Here is a 16,891-nt window from a genome sequence, read left to right on the forward strand (position 1 = left end):
AGGTAGCGGAACCGGAAGCGACTATCGTTCGGATAAAAAGGCGAAGCACGCTAATTAAGCCTTCATTAATGAGGGAACCGCTGGCTGGAGTACATAGCAGGGGACGTTTTCTAAGGAATAGGTCGTCGAAGGTACAGAAAAGGCTCATCGTGTGCTGTTTTGTACAACAAGCTTTTAGTAGTTACCGTACACGTTAATTTACGTTTTAGATACTATGTCGCAGAATTATTTCATCAACGATTTACTTCATGCTTTGAATAATTCTTCATAAAGGTGACTACTTTGTGAACAAATGCAATTGCAGTAAATGAGATGGTTTTAGTTTGTTTTTTAAACGGAGAGTAATGATTTTTGATTCTATTAATTAAATGATATCTTCGTGTATACGGTGATACATGAAAATCAAAATAAATCAGATGTTCCTTTTTTGCTTTCATTCGCAAAAGTGGAAAGCGGTATTTTAATAAATGTGAGACATAATATATATAATAACGAATAATGAAAATTACAATAATTAATCATTTTTGTGAGGAAAAATAAATCTATCTGTTCGAAGAAATAATAACGGTCATTTTGTTAGATAATATTCCCAAAAGCATCAGAAATCTTCGCTGAACGTGGTTCAACGCCTTGCGTCCCCATTCTGCCCATTGTAATTTTTATTCATTTCACGATCTAATTAAGGCAAGGATTTTATCCGCGTGAGAATGCGAGAAAGTATGATAAAACCAGTCGCGAAATTCAAGTTAAAGGTCTTCAGGAACAAAGAATGAATCATACGACTAATAGAAGTTTAATTTACAATTTAACAGGCGAGACTGTTCTCAAGTCACGTGATAGTTATCTCATAATAATAAGATTATCGTTTATGAATCTGTTATGATCTCAAATGGATTTGCAATCATCTTCGATGTTTCTTCTATAGGGTGTTAAAAAAATGGCTAATATTTATATAGTGTGATCCCAGGTATCAAGATAACGAAGACAGTTTCTATACAAACATTCATTTGAAGTTTATTTTTCAATGTTATAAGCAATTTAATTTTACGTTGATGGTATAGTGACAATTGCGACGAATACTAAGATTGAAAGCAAATATAAACGAAAGATGAAACGTAATCTTGTTATAGATAGAAGTAAGATCTTTACTATAACATTGAATGTATAAATTCTTTATTTGTGAAAGATTCTAGAATTTCTATTTAGATTTGTAATAAATATAGGATTTCAAATGAGATAATAATTTCGAAACGTTTTAATAATATTTTAATAATCTTACCTCGCTTTCTACGAGGTGTCCTAATATTTATGTATGTTTACATACAGAAAGTGTTGAAGAAATCGTATCTGTGGTATAAAATAAAATTGTTTATAACTTGAAAAATACTCTACAAAACTCTATTTTACACGCGAATTCTTTTCGCTGTTTTAATTTCTAGAATTACAAAGGCGTGATAAACATCTTCTAGATTTTTTAATACTCTGTATGCAGTAAATATATACGAATTTAATAAATATTAATAGTTTCCGCGATAGCAGGCAGATATACGCTAAACTTTTAATAGATTCGTTAAAAGTGTTCCTTCACGGAAAATCTAATTAATTTCTTTGCTCTCACGCGTCTTATCTGTCGACGACTCATTGAGAGTCATTCGAATCCTTTGGCTTTCTCAGACGCTGAAGAGAGTTGAAAAAAAGGAACATATGCATATTATCTAACGCGAATTTCACGAGAGAGGGACTGTGTACGAGTCATGCCTTGATTGCCCCGGCACGAACAAACTCGTAATCAGAGGCGTGATTGCGATAATATTTGCCCTGTGCGATATTCTAACACCGGCGCAATGTGCGGTCTTGTGCATATCTACGCTATCTGTTTGGATAAAGCGCGTCGGGAAGATGCGTTTTATGCTACTTTTCCAAGTGATTCTCTTTAATCTAAATACTGCTTTTAGCAACGAAATTCATAGATTTTCACACGCGATGAAAGTGTTACTGGAGGAATTGAAATGGTAAATGATGCTACCTAAGTGACAGAAAAGTATAAGTGAAATGTAAAATGAAGGTAGAAAATGAAGATAAAATGAAATTTTTAGTAGGAAAGGATATAAATTCCATGTGGATTACGGTAGAAAAAATTGCAAGCGCTGGAATAATTTATTTCAGGTCCTAGGATTATTACGAGATAAAGTTAAAATCAAAAGTGTCAACTTAAGAATATACATTTTCTGTTAGTACTAGGCACCTTCTAGCAACCTATATAACCTACCTACCAAAGTTTCAAACGTAAAAATATATTACGAAAGATGAATATTGAAATAAAGAAGAAAAATATATTATATGAGATGAATATAAGTGTGATCAATTAATATTAAAAATACGAGTTTAAATAACAATTTAATTACATAATATAGTAAAAATACAAACATGCATTGAAATAATCCGTATTATCTCACGATTACAATAATCATGGAGATTTCTGGGAAAAGGGTCAATTTTTGGTCAAATAGTTGAATTATAAAAGTCACTGCAACTTGAAACGCAATCCAACATTATAACAGGAGAAATAGCAGTTCGATCAATGACAATATTGGTATCAGAATTTGGGGAATATCAAATGGAAACTGCGGCAAAAGTAGCGCATTAAACGAGCACGAAATTGAAGCACGCGAGTTGAAAATAGAAAGGGAACGCGTACCCGCACGGGATATGAGGAGTATTATGTGGATTGACACGAATTACGAGAACTAGTTGAGGAGTAATGAATCTTCTATCCATGATAGAGGTCTGCTAGTTTCAACAAGTATACATTTGCATTCTAAAATAGAGGCCGTATAGTCAGTCGTTTATCAATGCAAAACGTATCAATATAAACCGGAGGATACGTTGTTTCTGACGAAAGCCTTTGTGTTTCCTTCGATTCGTAATTTATCAATTACTATACACACTTAGAACTATCAGTTAATAATACAGGAGATATATAAAGTTTCTGAATAAGATTCCTACTTGAAGCTTGGTAGTTCTATTTTTATTTAGGAGGAGAGGATTTAATTTGCGGTTGTATCTTTGCCTTATTCTCGTTGAAGAATTACCTTTGACTTTTATAAAACTACGCCTGCTTTTTAAATGTCTTCTTTGTTGACTTTTCAAACATATCCTCCAGCTCGTTGTGTTGTCCTTTTTACTCTCGTTCTAAGTTTGCCTTTACTCTAATATTCTTTAATTAATTAATTAGTTGCCATTAAGTACTTCGTGTATTGTTCAATGATTCAATGATACATTTGTTTGTTGATTCAATCGGCCCGATAATTTATTTTCATGTTTGTTTTTAAATAAATTTTATATAAGGAAATTATAATCGCATAACAACAAGAATTACGTGTATAAAGTGCAATACTTCTAATCATTCAGCCAGTTTCTTCACAGTCTTTTTCTAGAGTTTTTCTTTAGAGTCTGATCTTCCAAATGAAGCTTAATAATTTCCTAATAACTAATCAAATTTACTCTGGTTTTCTCTTGATATCCTAATAGTTATAAACGGAGCTGTATACAGTATAATCTTCTGAAGAGTTAAATTAAAAGTAAACAACGCTAAATTTTCTTTTATCTCTTCACGAGCGCAGATAAATTGCAATATAAACGTTTCGTTCGACAAGCTGCTCTGTTAGTTATTGCGATGTAAAGCAGGTAGGGATGCTAGCTGTTTAGACGAAATACTAGTAATTTAAAACGAAAAGCGCGGACAACCGCTCGAATATATTCGCTCACGTTTGTAAGTTACGGTGCATGAATAATTGCGATTTCATTTGCACCGAATAGGGCATTCTTAATGTCTTTTAATGAAATGTGGCCTGGAAGAATTTCATTTCGTTCGTATCTCGGCCTTCAGGCGACCGTAAGACTTGTGTCTGAATTGAGCAGTTGGAAATAGGAACGGCGGACTCCATTCACTTCCCGCTAGTTTCTTCGTATTAAAGAATGCTTTTTCCCCTCTTTTTTTTAAACGGGATGCGGAAGTAGAACGTAATCAGTTTTCGTTATTTTCTCTTAATTCTTTTTCACGCGATCATAATAGCACTAATTATAATTGTATTATACAAGAAAATGAAATAATCAAAAAAGAACTCAGAAATAGTTCAAAAATAAAATTTACTAACAAAACAGGAAAGAATTAAAGTTTATCGAATAGAAAAAGATAAACGAATTAAATGAAAATCAAATTTTCTGAAAACACTCCATCAGTTTCCGTGATAGCGCTCATAGATGTACGATAGCATGTTGTTCGACCCTGTTTCTTGTACAATTCCCTTTCTAAGTTAAATAACAGGTTGCATGTAATCAGTACATACAAGACTATCACATCTCAATTATCTAGGATGGTACTTAAGATAGTATTCATAAATATGAAAACTGAGATCAGACAATAGCTTGTACGGTCTAGGATGTATCTCCTTTTATAAATCGAAAGCAGAATAACCTTGAACGTAACTTTTGATGGCGGAAGACGCAGCACCCTCGTGGTTAATCACTTTTTTAATTGCTTCTTGGCGCGACTAAGATCGGCGACGGTGAATCGACGAGGATAGGAGTTGGTCGAAACACGTATATATCTTTCTGCTTTTTTACTTTTTGTTCGTATGCTCACGAGGAAGGGATGAAACGGAAAAAGCAAACAGCGTCGTGGAAAGCTTTTACGTATCTCATTTTTCCCCTCCGCCGCTTTAATCGACGATGGACCCTTTTGCTGGAAGTTTTATTTGCAGTAGAAAATTTACTCGTTTCCGTACGACGACGATGGAGCGTGCGTCCGACCTTCTGCAGTGACAGCAGAATCTCACCCTTTCGCCCTTCTCTTCTCTCTCCTCCGCTTTTGCCTTGCCTTTTTGTTTCGTTTTATTTTTTCCACATTTTTTTTACCCTTTTTCCCTGGAAGCAGTGCGTCGAACGACCGCCACGAGTCGAGCACTACTCAAACTTCACTTCTATGTGCGTGAGTTATTAAATTTTACGGGAACAGGGGAGGCCAGGCGGCCTTGCCCTTCGAAATTAATATTTCATCCGTTTCCGAACGGATGTCCTTCGCGCAACGCGCCAACGTCGCTGAACTGTCTTGCCGTTAGTTTTCTCGAATGATTCATTTTAATGTATGCGTGGAAAACAGTTAGATATATGTGGAGGTTGGCGGAGGATAGGGGTATTAATACTTTGGAGAAAAATTGAAAGGATCAAGTTTAAAGACGTTATCTTATAATACCGAATTTTATAAAATTGTAATAACTTGCAATTGACGAACTACGATGAAATCAATAAAAATATCAATTTGAGATTGGGATCAAGTTATACGTATAAAAAAAGTTAAGATATATGCAGCGTGATGAACGTTTGACAGTGTGAATTTTGAAAGGAAACTAACAGGTGAAGGTATCAAGAATCAAGTATTAGATTAAGTTGTAACAAGTTATAATAATTAACTAACTACATTGGAACGCGTTATTCTCACTATCCATTATCTCAAATCGATGCAACAATCTCGTATTAATTCACTCTCCAATTATAAACCCCATAATTTCCTTACATAAGTATTCATAATACATATACACTACCACTCGATCTTCCCACATTAAAACTTGTTACAATCCTTGTTATTCTCAATCAACACTAAAATACTACACCGTTAAATCTGTCAAAACATCGAAAAGCATCTTGCACATATCTTACACACCAAAAACGAACTAATTACTGTCAACGCAATTTTAAAATTGGAGCCTAATAAGAATTTCGAATGTTAGTACCGAGAATCACCGGCAGAGTGCGCAGCTATCGCGACCGTGGCGCGGCGAGCGGCAGCGCGGGAGTGGCAGTATAGTTTCGGACGCCGTGGCGCGTGCTTCGGGGATGAAAATTGCTAGTCGTTTTATTGACGATACACGATCGATGTGTGTCTTCGCTGTTCGTGTCATGCATTGGTACGATCTACGAACGGCCACACGTGTATATCCGATGAATATCTGGGTGATTTGCGCGCGACCGGTTCGTCGGTAGTCGCGGTTTGTTGACTCGATAACGTGGTCCCTCGGTGTGTTTGTTTTCCCCGTGGAGAAGTGCAATCATCTGTGGATTACCCCGAGCAGCTGCAACGGACAGGTTATTTGGCCGGTCGGACAAGGCCTCGTGTGCATCCACGATCCGTGAACTAGGCTGATCGATCGACGTGCTTCAGATTATATTTACCTCCGGCGACGCCAGAGAGAGGGAAGAGACGCGTGAGAGACGAACCTCGTGATTTTACGATGATTATTAACCCTTACGCAAGCCTCGTTTCTGCGCACCGGAACGCGCCCCAACTTTAAATTCGACTAATTATGCGCCATTTACAGAGGACGCTGCGCGACATCGCGCCAATTCGCACCGTAGTAGAGATGTAAGGCTCGAGATACAGTGTCTCCAGAAAGTAGTCGTGTACTTATCGTAGAAAATGTTTGTATATGTGTCGTGTGTGGTATGTAGAAAGAAAATTTTGAAATTTCAGTAGCACCGTGTACATTGGTACGAATATACCAGATTTTTATACGTTAATGGAAAATTTGAAGATGTGTAGAATACATATAATATGTATGCAAAAATAAGTAAAATATGCAAAGTATAATATTTGTTGTAATGTTTAGTAGGTAAAATGGTTCTATGCTTAGCTTTAACTTTTTTAATGTTACACTCGCAAAATATGAATTTACATAAATATTCGCAGCCTGTTCGGAAAATTCATAACAAAAGTTAAGAAAGATTTAACTGAAAAGACTTCGTAATATAAGTAATATAAGTTTGTAAAATAAATCACTAGGTGTAAGTTCATGAGAATATCTTGACAAATTTTCCATTTTCTCCGGTAACGAATTTCTTCAAATAGCAGCTTTTATAAGCTATTCAGAATATTTAATTTCTTACTTGTATCTTTCGAATACATGAAACGAACATACGAAATATATATTCGGATAGTGAAATTTAAATAGGTTTTTTTTATAACACATACAATATAACTATATAAATTTTCCATGGTAAGTGTTCAAATGCCTTGCCAAGCCGCTGTACGTGTAACACTTGAAAGTGATCGAGAAACGAGGTCGGTGTCTGTTTATAGCGGGATGCTTGAACGATGAACAGTGATTAATCGCGTAAGGGTTAACGTGATATTGTTTACTTGAAATGAATATTTTTGTCACGTGTGTTATAAGCATCTTTTTGGTTGCTCCAATATTGCATAATCGTTTAGATGGTTCTGGTTAACAGGTACACAGATATTAGAAAACTGAAAAGTTCTTACGTTGATCTTTTTTATTGGACTGTTTCGCTTCGTGTGACCTCTGCTACTTTATGAAAGCGTTATTGTTATATCATGACGAAAATTAAATAGACGAAAATGAAGCGTGATAAATAGGTCACTCATAATACTAATGCTTCTGTATACTATTTATAAATCTATCTTTTCTGTGCTTTAAAAAGCTGTATGTCCAATAATATTCTTGTTTTAAAAAGAAGCAAAGATAGAATCGAGGTAGGTTAAGAAAGAAACTTATTCGATAATGAGGTTAAAATTTTCTCTATTATCTGTCCATCAACTGTAGAGTCTCTTTTATTGCTCGAGATAAGATCGCTGTATCTTCAGCAACGAGCTAACGTCGAATAAAAACGATGATTCATCGTAAAACATTGAAAATTAGTTAGGAAGTTACATAGTCAATTACAGGAAATGTTATTCGCGTCAAGCTAATAATAATTTTGTTCTTTCCAAAGAAATTTTGAAGTATTTCTAAACACGGCAGATCGTATCGAGAATGTTGAATTTTACCTTGCAACGTGTTCTTGCGTTAATTTAGTAACCTAATTAAATACGCGTATCTAATCAACCCCTTATTATCGCGAATATCGAAGATAAATTTGCCACCATTTTTACCGTGAATCAGTCGTTCTCCCTCGTTGTTACGCAATATATCGACGTTTTATAATATCCATATGCTCTTCCTTGAAGTAATAGACGACTATCGGTGATATTAACATTGTATTTGTAAACTGAAAGTATCGTCTAATTTATTAGTAGCAATAAACAATTATTTTTGATCAAGGCTCGAATAAATGTTATCGATTTCAATGATTTACGATATTAAAGGAAAATTTAAAAAGTTTTTTTTTAGTCAGTTTTTAACATAACGTAATTTCGGTCAAGTTTATTTTTATTACATCTTATTATAGAAAAGGTAATATTAAAAAATACAAAATTTAGAGGTCTAATATCGGTAATCTTATCGTTTTATATTAATTACCTCATAAATAAAAACTGAACCTTTAATTTTTTGTTGTGCTTAGTTTTATAACATATTATTTCTAGAGATATTATTCAAAAAGTCACACTCTTGAATTTCCCGTATTAAATTTAACTTTATTTACTAAATCTCTAAAAAAGCTGTCGCGAAAGAATTCGAACAAAATTTTCAAACTTTTTCTTCAATTTGTCTTAAATGATCGACTTGTAAATATTTTTTCTACATGGAGATCCTTTTGATTTTTCAGACTTCAAATATAGAAGTTGTATTTTCGATATGATCAGAAATTCTCCCATTTTTCATATAATATTTTCTTAATATTAAATATATATGACTCTTGCCGTGTCATTGTTGATTTTTACAAACGATTTGATGAAAATCGTGGAAAGGGAGAATTACGATAAATTACCTGGCATCATATAATTCGTTTTCTGATAATCAGTGAGTTTCATAAAATTTAGATCCTTTGACGATGTACGATTTTATCGATATACATTACGCGCGCGTATAAACGACGAAATAATTTAAATCGAAGAGATACAGGCTCGGTGGATACAATTAATTGTTTCGTAATTAATCGCCTGATGAGAAATTCCCTCTCGTGATATTTGAAAACAAATGTCGGATTAAAACTGCGAGATCGGAGAAAGATTAAAATTTCTTCGCGAGAATAATTCTGCAATGATCAACCAGGCGGTTGTCTGAAATTATGTGGAACATGAATACGTAAAGTGGATTAACTAAAAAATTGAACAGTATCATTTCGTTCAACTTAATTTTATTTTTCAACTTAATTTTCCGCTTCTTCAGGATTATTGGCATATATAGTGCGGAAATCTTTTAAACCATCTAATGATAAGTTACTGATATTATAATGACAATTGAGAATATTTCAATTCCTTAAATCACCAACTTTTTTTTAGAAATTCCGTGATAAATAGAGCTCCAATCTAAGTGTAACAGGAAATTTATGGGATCATTTAGATTGAGTCAGAAGAGGAAAGGGAATAAGAAAAATAAGAGTAATCTGCTGTGTGAGAAATTGAATAGAGAATAGGAAAATCTACAATAATTATTAATGCTTGGATTTAATGTTTCTTAAGAAGTAGGTAATGACGAATCTATTAATTCATCAAAGTAAAACATTTTCAGTTGATGTGTGATTTTATACTTTTGCACATCGTCATACTTGAACGTGTCTAATTTCGATATTTATTCAACTCAAACGTAATTTCTAAAAATATAAATCTATGAGCAGCATATTATTTTTCTTAAACTTAAAATAATAAACATCTATATAAATAATAAATATCTTTTCTAGTCCTAATAAATTCATGTTTGAATACTTTGCATCTCTTCAAATATCTAATCGTAATGTTGCAACCGTTCTGTTCTGTTTCTGCTTTTCTACATTTCGACAAAAGATTTAGCGAAACAAAGAAAGAAAATAAACGAGCAATATGTTAGAACAAATATTATTCGCAATGAAGAGACTGATGATCTTTAACAAAAATATTGTACAATTTTAGATGTGAAGTAGCCATACCTTTTATAACAACCAATGTCTTAATCCATTAAAAATTGTAATATATCGTAGAAGCTATAAAATACTGCATTATTTCGTCGATGCTTTATGAAAATCTATCAATTTAAACGAAACAGCCTTGGTAGTTCATTTTAAAAACTTTATCGAAGTTTCCCGCTGTCGCCACACTTTATCCGCAATAAAAATGTTCATAAGCTGGTGCTGAACTTCCTAGTCACGCCCTGTTTTATTAATCGCCGATACAACTAACGTCGTATCATCGTGTATGGTCGTTTTCTTTTCCACAGAACACAATAGAGCGTGGATTCAGAAAAGGTTAATGTATTCGAAATAATTTTTGACGCACCCTAAAACTCTACTGTTCTCTCTTTCACCTTTCTCTATTCTTCTTGCTTTCTCTTCTTCATTTCCTTTTCCTTTTTTTTTTTTTTTGCGAACGATTTTAACATTAAACGAAATTCTCCCGGGACTCCGAACAGCCCAACAAAGAGATGTAAATTACGATCTCGGTCGGCTGTATTTTTTCCTACTTTTTTTCGTGTTTGCTCTGGCTAGAAAAATATGTGTGTCAACAGGAACTTCCCACGGTGTGCACAGTGCACTTGCACTTTTGAGCACGCGTTCGTGATCCTTGACCTAATTGACATTGTTCTGCCACGTGATGCTGCACCAGCGATTCATTCGAATTCGAACCTGACAGCAACCACCGCTCTGTGATTGCATTTCAATTTGAAATTCGCCGAAATTCCCGCGAATATGCGATCCGATGTTCAAAATCATTGCTAACGAGAACCTATGGTTTGCATTGAAAATGAGGAAATCAGAAATTTTCGGAAGGTTATTTGGTTATGGTAAAAATTCTACATTTTTTGTGTTTAAATATTTTAAAGGGTTTATTTTAAGTTTTGCCTGAAATTCTGGAAATATTTCATCGATGAAAAATTTTGAATTCAACACGTTATGCGTATGTAAACTTGTTTGATCGTAGGATATTTTGAGGCGAAGGATTTATTTGAAAACTGCTGCATTTATTATTTATTATACTTCAAATTGTTGACATAATGTCGAGCTGAATATTTTTTTGACTTATAAGTAGTTCCGAAACGAACTGAATTTTATTTTTATGACCAACGTTTAACAAACCGTTAATAAAGATTCTAATTTCTAACATTAGCACGAGTTTTGCCTCGCGATAGAACTGCAGCACAGAAATTCCTTTCTTTACTAGCTTCGATCGTAAAACACGTAACATAGCAAAATTCGTAAAAAATGTGTAGGTCAATTACGTTCTGTGGCTCTACATTGTTATATTTCCTATATCTCGAAACACCAGTTATATTTTGGAAAAAATTTTGAAAGCAAGAAATGTTACAACGAAGACAGTAATAACGTTAAGATAAACCTAATAATAGTATACAATGGCGTAACGTAACGCAACAGTAGTAACAAGTAATAACGTTGCAATAAAATGGATGAGGACGAAGTGAAATTCGCGATAGAATTTAAGTTGTTCTCATGCAGCAACTGTACCATCAATGTTCCAATTGTTATATTTTCAGACTTTTGCAATGAAACATTGTAGAACGATGTTACGAGTATTGTTACACATTTCTGGCTCTCTTTCGCACAATTGTACATTTTAATTCTCGTATACCTCGTATTTTTTTACTAACAATAGTTACACTTTTAAAATTTTACTTTCTGTAATTATTCATGTATCCGTAATACATTATTCGATAAATAGAAAACATTAATTAAATAAACAAATTGTCCTTTTTCGTTTATTAATATAGTAAAGAACATACTCTGTTAGGATATGTTTTCCATCAAGATTTCTTGCATTTTTCGTACAGGTACACAAAAATACGTACTTTCAACTCTTCATAGAAAATAAATGTTAATAATTATGTCACTTACTATGACACTGAAGCTGTGCGATTTGTAAAACTATATTTATCCCAGCTTCTCTCACACTATGCTGTGTAAAAAAAAAAGTTTGAAATTAAACGGTACTTTTCTCTGAGGGGAATATGTTGGAGATGCAGTGAGTGTCAGTTTGAAAGTTGGTGTAGTTGGAAACATAAATTGTATATTTTAATGAGCACGTTTTTAACGTTAAATACTACTAAACCAATCAAAATGATTCATATCAGATTAACAAACTTCTGCAAACTTTTTCTTACCTGTAACCTGTACTATCTCATAGAAAGGTTATAACCGCAAGAAAAAATTTCTTTTCTCAGCAGCCATAATTCACGCGAACAATTTCGATCGCGTGCTAGTAGTTTTCGCGTTGGAGAAAAATCTCGTCACCAATTAAAACGAAATTGTGATACGAAACAAAACGCTTTCACCGTAGATTTCATCTGAATTCGAAGCTGGCCGAACATCAGCCATCGTGGATACTTTCCACGTTGCCTCTTCCATCCCTATCCTCGGTTATGAACGTTATTCGAACGCGTGTAACGAGAAAACGGAAGTTACGAAACGAGCGTCCGCCGGTTTCTGATTTTTATCGACGTCGATGCAATTCCTCCGACACGGCCGCCGTAATATTCGTAACGCTGCTAGTTTCTCGTCTCAGATTTTCGTCCGAGACATTCCTGCCTCGAAATAGTCGTAGTTTTGAAGTTACAGGCATCGTTCCAGGCGAATATTCGAAAGGAATGGTCGCGTAGGTGAAATTGAGCGAGTTATTCGGATGAATCTCCTCGTTTCGGTGGAGGTGAATCGAACGAGATTTCATTTTGTTTCTTTACGATCAATTTTGCGCATTTTGGAGAGAATACGATGCTGGTCGGGGGAATATGTTGTAAATCTAACGAATGTCGGCGCATTTGAAAGCCTATGCAGATGGAAATATAAATTGTATATTTTACTGAGCATTTTATTAATATCAGAACTACCGAGCCGATTAAAATAATTAATATCGGATCGTTAAAAATATGCAAATATTTTTCATCGTTTCTGAAACAATTCTAGTTTATAATTTTAGTTGAGAAATAAAGAAAGCATATATAAATGTTTTATACAACTTGTACAAATAAATAAAGAAATAATGTACACAGATTAGAGATACGAATAAAAGTTACAAAATTGCTTTTATAGAGGATTTATATATTTGTAAATGCAATAAAGGTTGCTAGTGGTACGAACTAATTTACTAATGTAGAATTTTCAATGCATCAGGGAGTTCACTTTTATTACAGAATAGTACAGCGGATGTAGTGTTTCAAGTGCAACGTAGTGAATCGACAGTTTCTCATACAGAGTAAAACGGTGTGGTTGCCATTACTCAGTCTGTGCGTGAATGCGTAAATAATCGGCACAATGGGGAATCGAAATCAGGAAACAATACGAAAAATACCAAATTTTCCAACTGAAATCAAAATTTTAACTGGTAAAACGTAATATATAGTATAGTTCAATCCCGATGCATAAATAACATCAAATAGAAGATTAAATAAGCATTTCTTATTCAGCACGTTCGAGCGTAGGCGTCGTAGAAATGAATTTATATCGAAGTAAAATTTTGATTTTATTTATTATTTACTCTGTAAATTTATTTTAAATAACATTATTTGGATACCAATATATTTGGAAAATCTGATTTCTCAAAATAATATTTGCCAATTTATCTGTACATGTATCCTTGCTTTCAAATATAATTATTAATTATTTTAGTTGACCAATCGTTTATGTATAACATTTCTTTATTTCTCATTTTCATGCAACGCAAAATGTATTAAAATCAGCTACGTTTTATACAGAAATTAAATACAATTGTATCACTTTTCGTACGATATCGGCGGTCGTAAAGATGAGTTGGCAATTTTTCGTTACAGTTCGATGGGGCGCTGGTAATTTGTACGTGTTGGAAGTCTCGCGGAATGGTTTTTCGTGGCCATATTTTGTCACGGTTCGGTAAAGAAGTCTCGAAGTGACGTAAAACATACGCGGAGTGGGAAACCGATGGAAAACACGTACTTCTAGACTTCTCCTTTCTCGTTCACTCGATATCTCTGCTTAAGATCGACTTACAGACGTCTCCCGTGACTTTCAAGAACGTCGTGAATTTTCCTTTTCGGTAATATCACGTTAAAAAGATTACTTGTTTTACTATAGTAGACGTAATACATGTTGCGATTCATCGTCGGTTACACTTTTCACAAATTATCTTTTGCTGGTAAAATATTTTCGTTTAGAAAACTAGATGTAAAATTGAATAGACGAAAAACAATCCATGAATTGAGAAATTGAATTATTAACCTACATTCAAAGCTTTGTATTTCAAAAACAAAGAAAGGTAAACAAAGAGAACTAATTTCATTTAATTTCCTTTTTTATACGAAAGTAAATACCGCGCAGAAACAAAGATTAGTTTACCTTGTTCCTTTCTTTCTGAAATAATGCAAAGAAAACAGTTCCGAAAAGTTTCTGCTTCTTAACCGACCGAGTCATCGGTGCGTTTCATACGCATTGTATCGTTGTAAAGTCGAGCTTACTTTCGCGGAAAAGCTACAAGCTGCAATCGAGGCAAGAAAAGGGCTGTATGTGCCACGCAAAGCGGAAGTCTCTCGACGCGCGTGGTACACGCGTGGAAATGTGTTTTTTCCTCTAGCCATTCCTGGGATCCTCATCTGAGAGTCGTCGAAGACTTCTAAGGTCGAAGCGAGAATTCGTCTTACTCCGAACCCATCGCCGAGTAGAATCGCCTTTTCGCGAGACGAAGATCCCCATATTCCTTCCGCTTCCGCTTCCGCTCCGACGATGACTTTACAGCGATGTTGTGAATTTTTCTTTCGGCCTTCGAAGTTTCGAGAAACTTCGAAACACGCCAAATATACAGGAACATCGCGATATTCGTGATATTGCTGACAGAAGCCTCCTTTATTTAAGACATTTAACAATTTTGCGCGAGCTTACAGATTATTTGTATCTTTCTCCCCAATATTACATCGAAGACTGTTCTTGTGCATTTGTACGATTAAAAAAATGGAGTCTGAATAGGGATTTGTTTCACTATTTAAATGCAACCCTATCTCAGATCTTCGTCTTTTTTTAGAAATAATTACGCGTTAGTTACTTTTGTAATTTCTTGTATCACGAAGATTTAAGAAACGTTTAGCTCCTTCAGTTCTAAACGTAACATTGGAATCAGATTGTAATTCGAATTTTCAAATCATAAACTTTGAAATCATTCTTTTCTTGTTCGAGTACTCGACTAATGCTTACACTGTTGGAGACAGATCCAATTGCTGCAATTATTGCAGCGTCTCATTCTAGTTACTTCCAGCTGTATTATTAATAAATGTCTTAAAACTTTCGAGCGAGGTTGTACATACATAGTACATGGTAGTAGATACACGTAACATCAGCAAACGATTCGTTCTCCAAGCGGAGCCAGAATGGTCGATTCTTATATATACATAGTCTCAGCTCTGTCGGCTCTCCTCACGTTTTGTTACACGTCGTTGCTCCGCTTCCTCGTTTCTCTTGCTTTTTCGCCTCGTACGAGCGAGTACATGCGCGCGGCCTCTTATTTCTCTCAAGTGGAGCGCGCATCGCATCACATCGCGTAGAAACACCGTCTGGACAGTGCAGAAACAATACTAAAACGCGTCAGCCAGTCATAATTAACATGTTCACTGTTCACGCAATAATCACGAATATCTGATTCTTTTTGGAGATAACTGTTTTATCCTTGGATAGGACAGCGATAATGAATGAACGAAGTTTTAACTTTTTAAACTTTGAGGGTGAGAGAAGTAAATCGACGTTTTCCATTTTAGTTGATTTCACATATTTTTGAAAAATGCGCGGGAACGTGTACAATATGTTTCGCGATATATCGTCAACGATGTGCCAATTATCGATGAATGTATTTTGTCCAGAAAACCATGTCGTTTCACTGACTTTTTTTTGGAAGCTCAATACGATTCGCGCGGTCCATGTAGGTGAAGTTTTCACAGCAGAAAATGTCCTGATTTCGTCATCAAGAACATGTAAACGTGGAACGATTGTGTTTATTAATGCGATTATTTTGATTGAAGATAAACAACGGCGATCGTTCGATTGGAGAGCTCGATGAAATATTCGTCGCTTGCCATTTCCATGGCTCGTGTCTCGTTTCGTCGCAACCCTTGACGATGAATTTTTCAACAAGGTAACCGCCTCGTGTGCAACATTCAAATTTATTTAAATCTTCCTTGAAACAGAGAACCAGAGAAGGAAAGTCTCGATTTAGCACGGTCAGAGTCAGCTGGTTTTGTCTCGTGAAATGATAATATTGGGGTTGTTGGGAATCTTTTATTGGCTGTATAGATGGCGAGGAGTGAATTAGAAATTGGAGCAATTGTTTTTCGTGTTTAGGTAAGAGCGACGTTAATTTTCAATCCTATCATCGGTGTAGAATTATTATTTCATGTCAATCTTCATCTCATAAATAGAAAGATAAAAAGACGCTTCTTAATAATTTGAAGGAAAACTATAATATAAAATTCAGATTACAAATCATGAATATCCCGAGGAATTGTCTCATATTTTTCAGATTTAAGAAACTTCTTGAGCAGAGGAAGGTATTATTGAGTCGATGATTTCTGTCTTTATTTTATTATCTTGATCTTCTTTAGATAGATAGAAATACTTGTTAATTAAAAAAAAGCCTTCCAAAGACTACTATCCTTACTCAAACAAAGAAACTTTCTAAAAAACATTCCTAGACAGATGTTCCATCTAAAAATATATTATATCAATATACAAAGATAAAATGGACAAAAGGATCAATAAGTATCATATCTCATAAATAAACTCACTGTTATATTCCTATTAACCTTTATCCATTGTTTGTCATGATGATATCCACTCCTTAATACTTTTTTCTCTCCACTCATTCGAATGACCTCTTCTTCGAAGAAGCCTCATCATCGGTCGATATTCTGCATAACTCACGCGGTCACGAACAGACGAATTTCAGAGGCTTTAGCCTTGGTGTTGTTCAGACGCAGGGTTAATTGCGCTATGGAGATGA

The 16,891-nt window shown here is 34.6% G+C and overlaps 1 protein-coding gene across 6 annotated transcripts in view; it reads left to right on the top strand.

The window, feature by feature from the left end:
• The first annotated feature begins 5,846 nt into the window (after positions 1–5,846).
• LOC117208452 (rap guanine nucleotide exchange factor 2-like) overlaps positions 5,847–16,891 on the top strand; it is a 125,254-nt gene continuing 114,209 nt past the window's right edge. For 4 of the 6 annotated variants that reach the window (XM_033449640.1, XM_033449645.1, XM_033449647.1 and 1 more), the window contains exon 1: positions 5,847–6,144. The gene's annotated coding sequence lies outside the window, so the exon portion shown is untranslated. The remainder of the gene's footprint in view (positions 6,145–16,891) is intronic. The other 2 variants (XM_033449642.1, XM_033449644.1) reach the window with 1 other exon arrangement.

This window comes from Bombus bifarius, unplaced genomic scaffold (assembly GCF_011952205.1).
Source record: "Bombus bifarius isolate JDL3187 unplaced genomic scaffold, Bbif_JDL3187 scf7180000008105, whole genome shotgun sequence".
Classification (NCBI taxonomy): domain Eukaryota; kingdom Metazoa; phylum Arthropoda; class Insecta; order Hymenoptera; family Apidae; genus Bombus; species Bombus bifarius.